Raw genomic sequence first — 12,014 nt, forward strand, 5'->3', positions numbered from 1 at the left:
ACCCCAGCTCCTTCAGCTGCTCCTCACCAGCCTTGTTCTTCAGACCCTTCACCAGGTTTGCTGCCCTCCTCTGGACGTGTCCCAGCCCCTCAATGCCTTTGTAGTGAGGAGCCCAAAGCTGAAGGCAGCACTCAGGACTACAGAGGATTTCAAAGCCAGGTGAGTACCTTCAGCTTGGTACTTCACCTTCAACTTGCAAAGGGGAGCCAAGCCTGGGAGCTTGGGAATGGGGATTTAAAATGGACCAGGTAGCAACTGAGTAGAAAGAGAATCGGAAGTTTATGGAGGGCCACAGATGAGTGTGAGGCTGCTGCTTGAGAGCAAATCTCATTCTGGGATGTTTTTAAGAGCACTGGTGGATGTGAGACAGGGGAAGGAAATTATTCTGCTCTATTTGTTACTGGAGAAGCCTGGATCACAAAGAGGTCCTCTCTGAGCATGAGGAGAAACCTCTGTGGTGTGAGGCTGCTGGAGCCTTGGAGCAGGCTGCCCGGAGAGGTTGTGGAGTCTCCTTATGTGGAGAGCTTCCAACCCCCCTGGGCATTGTGCTCCTGGGCTGTGGGTCCCTTGCTGGGGCAGGGGGGTTGGGCTGGATGAGCTCCAGAGCTCCCTTCTAACCCCTACCATGGCTGAGATTCTGTGCAAGACATTTGGAGCCCAGACAGCAAAAGCTGTAAGATTAGGACCTGGAAGAGGTTTGTAATTCCTTTGCCTGGCCTTTGAGAGCCTGAATTCTTCCTGGCTGCCTCTTGTCCACCAGAAACACTACACAGAAACACCTCCTGATATTATGACCTTCCCTTTCCAGAGGCAGCTGTCTGTGAGGAGCTCAGGGCAGATTCCCTGCACAAGCTGCTCTCACTTCTGGCCTCTGAGCTCAGACTGGTTTTTATTTTTGAGTTCTTTCAAAAAAGTCCTAATGGATTTATTTGATTTGGGGGGAAAAAAGACCCCACATCTGCCTGGAGATGAAATCAGGCTGCCCTGCAAAGATTTATCTAATCAGAGCAAACCAGGCAGCTCAAACTTGCAGGATGACTTTCTACAGCAGGGCTCTTCCAGAGGAACATCTCTGCCTTGCTGCAGGACCAAGTGAAGGTGAAAAGAGAAACTTGCAGATGCTCCCCCTCCAGTTAGCTAGCAGGCAAGCACAGAACCTCTGTATCAGCACATGAAAGCCTTTTTTACTTCTCTCCAATCAACACCTATTAGTGATTAGGAAGGGCTGGGAGGCGTTGTGTAGGATTGTTCTGGAAATGGCTGTCTGAGGCTGCCTTCATCTGGAGCCCGCTGGTTTTGAATAGGGACGTGCAAGTCACTATCAATTGCTATCAGCTGGCCTGAGCCTGTTTATCTCTTTGCTGTATGTGATGCCTAGGTGCAAATGTCCCCCCAGCCTCCTGGAAAAGCTTAATAATTGATTTGTAGCCCAGTCTCATTCCAGGCTAGTGCACACTGCTGACTCTCTGCGCGGCACAGGCAGCTCTTAAAGCAGCAGCTCTGCTCCCAGCAGCTTTGCTCAGCATCACACCCAGCCCCCACCCTCCCCCCTCATTCATCACACTGATATGGTCCTGTCTGCAGCTGCCCCCTATCCCTTCCTGCACCCTGAGGTGTGGCACAAGCTGGGGCAGTGCCCTTGGTGTGCCCAGGAGCAAGTCTGAGGCAGAGGCTTTGTGCAGCCCAGCCCTTGGCAGGAGCTGTCCCCATCAGCTTCTGCCTGCTGATCCAGGCCAGGATGCTCTTGGCCTTCTTGGCCACCTGGGCACACTGCTGGCTCATGCTCAGACAGCTATCTCCATTCCTTGTGATCTTTTGGGGGGGCTGGATAAGATGACCTTTGAGGGTCCCCTCCAAAGCAAGGCATGCTGTGATTCATGCTCTCAGCTGCCTCCTCTTGCCTTTCCCCTTCCCTGCCTCTCCCCATTTCTGTTCCTTTGGGACTTCTCCCTGCTTTTCCCCTTCAGGCTTCCTGTCTCCCCCTGCCAAGCCAGCCCTTCTGACAGCAGGAATCCCAAGATATGGCACACTCATACATTTTGTATTAGCTCTGGGGGCTCTTAAGCCTTCTGACTCCACGAGGTTACACAAACTAGCAAATGCTGGAGCCCAGGAATGCACCTGGAAGTAAGGAAAAAAGGAGAAGTGGGGAGGGGGGGGGCTTTGAAATTAAATGCTTAGCAACAGGAATGCCACACTTTGGAAGAATTAACCAGCTATTCATTCAGGCTGAAAGGGTTATTGCATTAAGAACTCACATTAGAATTAAAAGGAGTTGGAGGGGGGGGAGCAAAAAAAGCACTTTGCTGGCTACAGGCTGAGGATAAACCCAGCATTTCTTTATCACTGCCTAGGGAAAAGAAAAACCTTAATTACAATACTTGTCTTTGAATAATATTTCAGTCATAACAGCACATTCCTCAGATCCTGCAGGATAAGTGCATTAATATTTATTCATTTGCTATGACCTTTAGAGAATTCCTGAGGGTCCTGTTTTGCTCCCCTCGATGGTTGCTCACTTTTTATGCTCCTTCTGCACGCTGCTCCCAAACTTGCTCACCACGCCTCAGCACCTCCCTCATCTTTGGAAGCCTGCTTCTGTAAACAAACCAGGCTTGGAACTGGCTTTGCTCTCCAGCCTCAAACCTCACCTTTAGGGGCAGAGGTCTTCTGCTAGGGTAGAGCCTGACAGACCTCAAGCTGAGGGCAGAAACCTCTTCCGGTAGGAACTGGAGGTCTGTGGTGACAGGTTGGGCTTGATGAGCTTTGAGGTCTCTTCCAACCTTGGTGATTCTGTGTGATTCTGTGACTGGGAAAGACTTGCAGCCATCCTTTTTCCTTGAAGTCCCAGAAGTTTGTAATTTATTGCCCAGAGAGGTTGTGGAGTCTTCTTCTCTGGAGAGCTTCCAACCCCACCTGGCCACTGTGATCCTGGGCAAGCTGCTGGAGCAGTGGGGGTTGAACTGGGTGATCTCCAACCCCCACTAGCCTGTGCTTCTGGGACTGGTTGGGCACTGGCACCTGGCTTGACTCTACACAACTCATTCACCAATTGTATTTGGAGTGAGATGACTTCCCTAAGTCTGGGCTGGATAAGATCACCATCCTTCAAGCAGTGTCCAGGCAAGGACAGATCTGCAGTCCTCCACCTCATGTATGGAGATGTTTAGGAAGAAGCTCTTCCCCATGAGGGTGGTGAGAGCCTGGCACAGGTTGCCCAGGGAGCTGGTAAAGCCTCATCCCTGGAGGTGTTTGCAGCCAGGCTGGATGTGGCTGTGAGCAACCTGCTGCGGTGTGAGGTGTCCCTGGCCATGGCAGGGGGGTTGGAACTGGCTGAGCCTTGAGGTCCCTTCCAGCCCTGACAATTCTATGATTCTGTGTTTAAAGAGGCAGAGATGTGGTGCTGAGGGACAGGGCTTAGCACCAGGCTTGGTAGAGTTAGAGAATGGTTGGACTGGGTGATCCTAAAGGGCTTTTCCAACCAAAACAGCTCCAGGAGTCTCTGTTTGCAGAGCTCCAGAGCCACCAATTCCCAGGAGCAAGTCCATGTGAACCAGGCTCCTTCCTCCCCTTCAGTACACCAACCACCGAGCTCCTAATCACACTGCTCAGTCCTGGGGGATAAAAACATGCTTCTGAGAGGAGTGTAAATGCCCTTTATGCAAAGAAAAGTCTCTTATCTGCTGCAATTTGGTGAATAGGCTCTGTGATGATATCCGAAGCGCTTTGCTTCACCCACAGCAGCTCTGCCTCCCACCTCTATTTTTTGGCTCAGTGATTTCCAGAGCTGGGAGTGATAGCTAGGCAGAGATATGCCAACGTGGGACATGGCTTTGTGTATCAGTGGATCACAGCCTCTTCTGCAGCTAGCCCATTTAGAGAAACAAAAGACACTATCTCTCCTGGATGGTTGTATTCCTTTCATAAGCAGTGTCAGCAGATAAGGGCATGTTCCTGTCCTCAGCTGAGGAGTGCTTTATCGTGGAGAGGTATCAAAGTATTATCTCCTCCTGCACTTGTCCCAGTGAAAAGGGAAAAAGAAAAAGGGGAAAAAAATGCTTTTTGAAAGCTGAAAGAGAAAAATGCAGCAGCTCTCATATCCAAAAGTCCTCTGCTGACTGCACAGTGGCACTGTGAATCTTCTGCTGGCAACGCAGGGCCAAAGTGGCTCTTGAAACAGATAGGATTTGGTGGTTTGGGGAAATAGAAAGGGTGTCATAGAATGGCTCAGGTTGGAAGGGACCTCAGAGGTCATCTGCTCCAACCTCCCCACCATGGGCAGGGACAGCTCTCAGCTAGACTCAGCTGCTCAAGGCCTCATGCAGCCTGGCCTTGAGCACCCCCAGGGAGGAGGCAGCCACAGCCTCCTTGGGCAGCCTGTGCCAGAGTCTCACCAGCCTCCTACTGAAGAATTTCCTCAGCTCCAGTCTAACCCTGCTCTCCCTCAGCTTCAAACCATTCCCCCTTGTCCTGTCTCTAGACACCCTCAGGAAAAGTCCCTCTGCAGCCTTCCTGTAGGATCCCTTCAGGTGTTTTAAGGCAGGGATCTAAATTTAGGATGCAAATTAATCTAGACTGCACCTACAAAGCAGGAGGAACCCAGAGTGTGATGATTGCAGTGAGGAATATTCAGTGAGGCAGGAAGAAAGGGTTTGGGGTTGGTTGTTTGGGGTTTTTGCTTAAAGCAGACACTACTTTTGAAGCCAGCTTAGGGCTTTGCACATGACCTTGGATTCATAATCTGATTTTCAGCTATTCTTACTATTCAGAGGAGCTGGAGAACCTCCTGCAGCAAGCAGAGCAGTCGCTCTTCCCACAGCCCGGGCGCTAAATCGATCAAACCCATTTCCAAGCCAGGAGTCCCAAATCCTTCCCAGATGCCTCAGAGCACTGAAATGATGGATCCCTTCCCAGGAGCAGATTACTGGAGCATAAACCCCGTGAACACCTCTCCAGCAGCACACCAACGGCTGGTGCCCTGCCTGGAAACGAATTCAATCTGGCTGCCGGTTTCAGAGCGGCTCACTGCAAAGACAAAACACAAGAGTGCTCCCTCCTGTACACGAGGAACAATATCCTGCCTGACACAAATGAACACATTACACATATCACAGGGACACATCTCACTCTGTTTGGCTCACTAGGAAAAATTGCTGTCTCCCGGTTCCCAGGTAGCAACCCCCTGATGAGAACTCACCCCAGCGAGCACTGGGACCAGGAGCAGAGCCGCTTGGTGTGTAGCTCTGCACGCAGCACAACCTTCCTTCTAATCACATCTAAATTCAGAGCCACCAGGAGCATACAGGGAGGTGAAAATCCATCATTAACCCATGCACTGGCTTCCTCCTGGCTGTGTTGATGGAGGATCAACACAGCAACCTTGACTAATATTTTATTTTAATCAGAGTAAAAGTAAATGGCAATAAGCACCCAGGGAATTACCAGCATATTGATCAAGCTCTGTGGATAAACCTGGACAGGCACTCTCAGGCAACTTCAAGCCTTCATCAGCCTGGGGACTTTCGAGGTATTTCCTTTGTTCCCTCCCCTTCCTTCCACTTCTTCCTTCCCCTCCCCTCCCTCCTTTCCCCCCTTCCCCTCCCCTCCCTCCTTTCCCCCCTTCCCCTCCCCTCCCTCCTTTCCCCCCTTCCCCTCCCCTCCCTCCTTTCCCCCCTTCCCCTCCCCTCCCTCCTTTCCCCCCTTCCCCTCCCCTCCCTCCTTTCCCCCCTTCCCCTCCCCTCCCTCCTTTCCCCCCTTCCCCTTCCCCTCCCTCCTTTCCCCCCTTCCCCTCCCTCCTTTCCCCCCTTCCCCTCCCTCCTTTCCCCCCTTCCCCTCCCCTCCCTCCTTTCCCCCCTTCCCCTCCCCTCCCCTCCCTCCTTTCCCCCCTTCCCCTCCCCTCCCTCCTTTCCCCCCTTCCCCTCCCCTCCCTCCTTTCCCCCCTTCCCCTCCCCTCCCTCCTTTCCCCCCTTCCCCTCCCCTCCCTCCTTTCCCCCCTTCCCCTCCCCTCCCTCCTTTCCCCCCTTCCCCTCCCCTCCCTCCTTTCCCCCCTTCCCCTCCCCTCCCTCCTTTCCCCCCTTCCCCTCCCCTCCCTCCTTTCCCCCCTTCCCCTCCCCTCCCTCCTTTCCCCCCTTCCCCTCCCCTCCCTCCTTTCCCTCCTTCCCCTCCCCTCCCTCCTTTCCCTCCTTCCCCTCCCCTCCCTCCTTTCCCTCCTTCCCCTCCCCTCCCTCCTTTCCCTTCCCCTCCCCATGTTCCACTGCCCTGCCTGTACTGATGCCATCTCCTGCTCAGCAGACTGTGTCTGTGCAAACCTCTAATGGCAGCCAAAACTTGCAGGATAAAAGAGTCTCTCCTTCTTTTTCTAGCCAGACCTCACACTCCCTCAGAGACTTGCCTGGCCCACCGAGGAAGTTGTTGCACACCTGGCATCACCTCTTTGGGAAAGCCAAAAGGGGAGCTCAGGAAGCAAGGTTTGTGCACTGCAGCTGAGGAGAGCTCTAATCTGTGCTGTTTATCCCTGATCCCTGCATGACAGATCTGAGGGGAGGATTTTGCCCTTAATTTGTTCCCCTGGTGCCTACAGGTTGAGAGTGTGTTAGATCAATGAGAGATGCTCCCTTCCATATGTGCCACAGCGTGCAGGCCCAGCTAGGTAAGGCTGGAGATGAAGAGACAGCCTCAACTTTGAACCTGCTGTTTGTCAAACAGCTTTAAACATTAGGCAGATGACTTTGTGAAGTGATTTAATTAGCAGCAAAGACCAAAAGGCACATCCTGTGCAAAGCAACCACCACAGATTGAGATCTTAGTTAGAACTTGGTGAATGTCAACCCAGAAGGAGGGCTGGGGAGGCTGTCAGGCTTTGCTCTTCTGGAAGGAGAAGCATCACTGCTGCTCCTAGAAAATGCCTATATAAGGCTGGAGTCTGGGTGGTGGAGCTCCAGGATTCAGCATCTTCAGCTTGCTGTGGGAAAGATCTTTTTATAGCTGGTGCTTTTTGTTTATTTATTTATGTAGCCAGGGGTTTCTCCAGGGAGGGCAGGAGGGGGTGAGCTCGAGAATTCACTTGGTAGATCTCAGATCAGCAGCTAATCTGTCACTTCAAGGGGTGACAATGACAGGAGGGAAAGACTTCCTAATTTATTCATAAAATACTTTATCTGTCCATTCCACTTATTTCCTTCATTCTTCATCGGCACAGAGGATTGAGGGGAAAAAACACAAGGGGAAATTAATCCTGACCTCAGAGGTGAGAAGCAGAATGCTGATAACTCCAGCTCTGGGGGCATGAGGAGGGCAGGAAGCTTTTCACTCAGGAGTGGGGAAAAAGAGGATAGACTGAGATCATCTGATGCATTTCACCCCTCTGAGTTCTTGTTGATAGCACAATACCACCGAGGCTTCACTCAGCAGCAGCACTCAGTGGAAGCTCATGTTGAGGCCAAGCCGCTCAGATGCCTTGGCTGTGACTTTTTGCCCAGCACAAAGCCACCGGAGGTGTGCTGCCTCTGGCTCTGTGCCATCCTTGCCACTGAACAGATTCCATCCCCTCATAAATACTGGAGATTCCTGAAGGAATTTTTCATGAGGTGTAAGAACTGGCCATGCATTTTTCAGTGAGTTGCAGCTTCTTGGGAGACCTCATTGGTCTCCAGAACTCCTTCAAAGGAGGGGGTTGGTCTCCTCTCCCTAGGATCAGGTGATAGAAGGAGAGGAAATAGCCTGAGATTGTGCCAGGGGAGGGTTAGGTTGGAGAGGAGGAACAATTTCTTTGCTGCAAGAGTGGTCAGGGGCTGCCCAGGGAGGTGGTAGAGTCTCCATCCCTGAAGGTGTTCAAGAAACCAGTGGCCATGGCCGCTGGGGAGATGGTTTGGTGGCCATGGTGGTCTTTACTCCTGTATGTAGCCTGCTGAGAAATGTCAAATGCTTGCCATGATGTGGGAGTGAGCCTAAGGAAGAGAATAACAAATTATATCAAGGGAGGTACAAGTGAGGTGGTGCTTTGCTTCACAGAATCCCAGCATGAGGGGGCTGGAAGGGGCCTTTGGACATCATCTAAAGCAGGGCACCCACAGCAGCTTGCCCAGGAGCACAATGGCCAGGAGGGCTTGGAAACTCTCCACAGAAGGAGACTCCACAACCTCTCTGGGCAGCCTGCTGCAGGGCTCCAGCACCCTCAAAGTGAAGAGGCATTGGCTACACATGGAAAGAAAAGATCCTTTGGGATTTTCATGATGCTTGTTTGGGAGCTGCGTGATTGTAGCTAAGAGACAGGTAAAGATAGATATAGATAGAGAGATCTCTCACATCATTTTTACTTTATAATTAGATAAAGAAAACCCCATTCAATTTGGCTTTCAAAGCCAGAGTACTTCACCACTGATGTTTGGATTCATCACATGCCAGGCTTAGCACTTCAGAAATGGTCAGATGCTTTGATCCTAAGATTAGAAAACTGTCCACTCTCCTCTTCTTCTTTTTTTTTTTCCTTCCCCAGCCCTGAACTGAACACAAAATACTTTCAGACAATTTAGTTGGCCTTTTTCAAGCCCAAATTTCTTAAGCAGCTCTGCTCATTGTAGAGCTGAGGAAATGCAGAGAGGATGAAGAGCACTGAGGGTTTTTTTGCCTTCCCCCTATGTCTGCAAAGCGTTTTTATCATTTTCCTTTGAAGTCTCTGCAAGTTATCTGGTGTTTGTGTTAACTTTCTGTATGAAGAGAGAAGCTGATTTATCCTCCTAGGAACCATTTTAAACATCAGAGAAAGTGAAGAGCAGGAATGAAATCTACCTGACTAAACAAAGCCTGGCACAGAAAGCGCAGCCCTTGTAAGGGTTTGGCTCCCATTCCGCCTTGACTCCTGCAACAGAGGGATCCAAGGGAGATTCAAGGTAAGACTAAATGAGGCCCTGGGCAGCCTGCTCTAGCTGGGGATCACAGAATCACAGCTCACAGAATTGTTAGGGTTGGAAGGGACCTCAAGGATCAGCCAGTTCCAACCCTGCTGCCATGGCCAGGGACACCTCACGCTACTCACAGCCACATCCAGCCTTGCCTTCAACACCTCCAGGGCTGAGGCTTCCACCACCTCCCTGGGCAACCTGTGCCAGGCTCTCACTACCCTCATGGGGAAAAATTCCTTCCTCACATCCAATCTGAATCTACCCATTTCTATTTTTCTTCCATTCCTCCCACTCCTATCATTCCCTGACGCCCTCAGAAGTCCCTCCCCAGCAGGGATGTCTCTGCTGACTGCAGAGAGGTCAGACTGGATGACCTTTGGAAGTCCCTTCCAGCCCAGACCATTCTATGGTTGTATCAATTCAGCTCCTGAACAAAGGAACACCACAGCTCCCACTCCAACCAGTCAAGATCCCCTTCTGGCTGCCTCAAGGCTCCTTTTTACTTTGAAGGGATGGATTTCAGAGCAGCATCCGTGGGGTAAAATAAACTGCAGAGAACAGAGGTGGGGATGGTATTTATAGCAGCTTTCACGAGGAGTGCTTGGAAACAGAGGGATTTTCACTGCCTGCTGAAGGGTTTGATGGAACTGCAGCAAGTTCTGCATCTTTTCAGTACCAGGCTTGGTAGTCAGGTGATGATTGGGCTCAGTCTCCAATCTGTTCAGCCTGGAGAAGGAAAGGTTTTGGGGAGACCTTAAAGCAGCCTTCCAGTACCTGAAAGGGACATGCAAGAAAGCCAGGAAGGGAATTTTTACAGGACAAGAGGGAATGGATTGATGCTTGAGGAGGGCAGATTTAGATTAGGAAGAAATTCTCCCCAGTGAGGGTGGGGAGACACTGGAACAGGTTGCCCAGGGAGGTTGTGATGCTCCCTTCTTGGAGGTGTTCAAGGCCAGGCTGGATGAGGCCTTGAGCAACCTGGGCTGGTGGGAGGTGTCCCTGCCCATGGCAGGGAGTTGGAACTGGATGATCTTCAAGATCCTTTCCAACCTAAACCATTCTATGAATCTATGAGACTTTAAGATCCCTTCCAACCCAAACCATTCTGTGAACCTAGATATCTATATCTATGTATATATATGAGAGCTACAAGTATCTGAGGGATATGGATTTGGTGCTGTTCTCAGGTGGAGGTTTATTTTTTATTGAGGCTCAAAAAAAAGATATATTAATAAGTAGAGAAGATTTTAGATGGAAAAGAAGCAATTGAGAAGGGCACTCAGGATCATTCCAACATGTTGTTTGGAACTGCATCTCAAATTTGAGCTCCTTTGCATCTGTTAAAGAAGCTCCACTGCTTTGTGCATCTACTTCAGAGTTAAGAGTTGGTGGAATGATGGCAGAGAGACACTTGCAGCACAGTCACAACTGAATGACCATAGATTTGTTGCTATTTTTTGCCACCATGAGAGGAGAGCTTTCCAAATATTTGTAGCCCACTATTCAAAACAGTCTCTGTGAATCACCAAAATCCTCCAAGTTTGTACCCAAGTTTGTACCTGAAAATGCACTGTGCATTACTCACTGCTCATTATTTGTTAGTCATAACTCATTATCCTCAGTTAAAGCTTCAGTCAGCTGAGCAAGAGGCAGGAGAGACACTGTATGACCAGCAACATCCCACAAATAAGGATTAATCAGATCAAAAGGAGCATCAGCAGCACAGGGATGGAAAATCCTTCAGCTCAGTAGCTGAAGGGATCCTACAGGAAGGCTGCAGAGAGACTTCTCCTCAGGGTGTCTAGAGACAGGCCAAGGGGGAATGGTTTGAAGCTGAGGCAGAGCAGGGTTAGACTGGAGCTGAGGAAGAAGTTCTTCAGTGTGAGGCTGGTGAGACTCTGGAACAGGCTGCCCAGGGAGGCTGTGGCTGCCTCCTCCCTGGGGGTGTTCAAGGTCAGGTTGGATGAGGCCTTGAACAACCTGGGAGGTGTCCCTGCCCATGGCAGGGGGTTGGAGCTGGATGATCTTTAAGGTCCCTTCCAACCCAAACCATTCTATGGTTTACAGCAATATACCCTCAAGTCCTTGCTCTAAGGAAGTGGTGTTTTTAGACCCTTCCATTGCTACTTGGGGACTCAAATCTGAATTTCTCCCTTGCTGTCCTGGCTGTCACTGACAGATGAGTCCTGTGAATGCTACAGGGGTATTTTAGAACTCCATTCAAATATTATTCCCATTTTGAAGTTAGAATGGCTTCAGTGCAGCTGCTGACTTGGAAATGATCAGTTAGCTGGGAGGGTTTCAATAGCTCAATCATCATCTGATTGTCTCAGTTTGTACTGCAGGCAGCTCACCTGCTCTTCATGGAAACCAAACCCCATTCCTGTTTGCACACCAGCAAACACAGACAGATAATATTTAGAAAACAAAGAGGGGGAAAAAACCACAACCCTCTGAAAGCATCCTCCCAACACACTATTTATATAATTAGTCTATAATTAAAGTGCTTGCAGTTGGGGGGAGGTGGATGAAACACTCTTCATTTGCAGGTTTGCCAGGGCTGTTTGCTGAGCATCAGAGAAGCTACAAGGGGGCAAACAAAAATAACTGGAGGTATTCTCATTTCTCCCAGAGGTTTGTCAGACAGGACAGGCTCTTCAGGAGACAAGGACACCTCTCTGCAGCCTATTAACTGACAGAGCTCTGGGCTGATCTTCAAAGGTATTTATGAGCTTTTAGTACCTTAACTCTCTCATTCAGAAAACTCATGTCCAGAGTTGATGTCACCAAGGTTCATGCCCAAGGGAACAGAAGGCAGCCAGGCTGCTCTTTCTTCCTTGAGAGAGTGGTCAGGCATTGGAAGAGGCTGCCCAGGGAGGTGGTGGAGTCACTCTCCCTAGAGGTGCTCAAAAAATGGGTAGCCATGGCACACTGGGACATGGTTTGATGGCCATGGTGGTGTTAGGTTGCTGGTTTGACTCCATGATCTTCAAGGGCTTTTCCAAGCCAAGCAGCTCTCTGCTTCTCTGTATGTTGGAGCTGAAAGTGCTTTGGCAGCTGGAGTTGTGTGTGTCCAAATGCAGAAACAGATGTGGCTATCAGAAATGTGTGGCC

The 12,014-nt window shown here is 50.3% G+C and overlaps 1 long non-coding RNA gene across 1 annotated transcript; it reads left to right on the top strand.

Annotated features, from left to right (window-relative positions):
- Positions 1–6,371: 6,371 nt before the first annotated feature.
- On the top strand, positions 6,372–11,589 carry LOC128899918 (uncharacterized). Its single transcript, XR_008463175.1, has 3 exons — positions 6,372–6,467; positions 8,740–8,888; positions 11,535–11,589. It is a non-coding gene; the product is annotated as an uncharacterized LOC128899918 (long non-coding RNA).
- The last annotated feature ends 425 nt before the right edge of the window (positions 11,590–12,014 follow it).

Source organism: Dryobates pubescens, chromosome 3, assembly GCF_014839835.1.
Source record: "Dryobates pubescens isolate bDryPub1 chromosome 3, bDryPub1.pri, whole genome shotgun sequence".
Lineage (NCBI taxonomy): Eukaryota > Metazoa > Chordata > Aves > Piciformes > Picidae > Dryobates > Dryobates pubescens.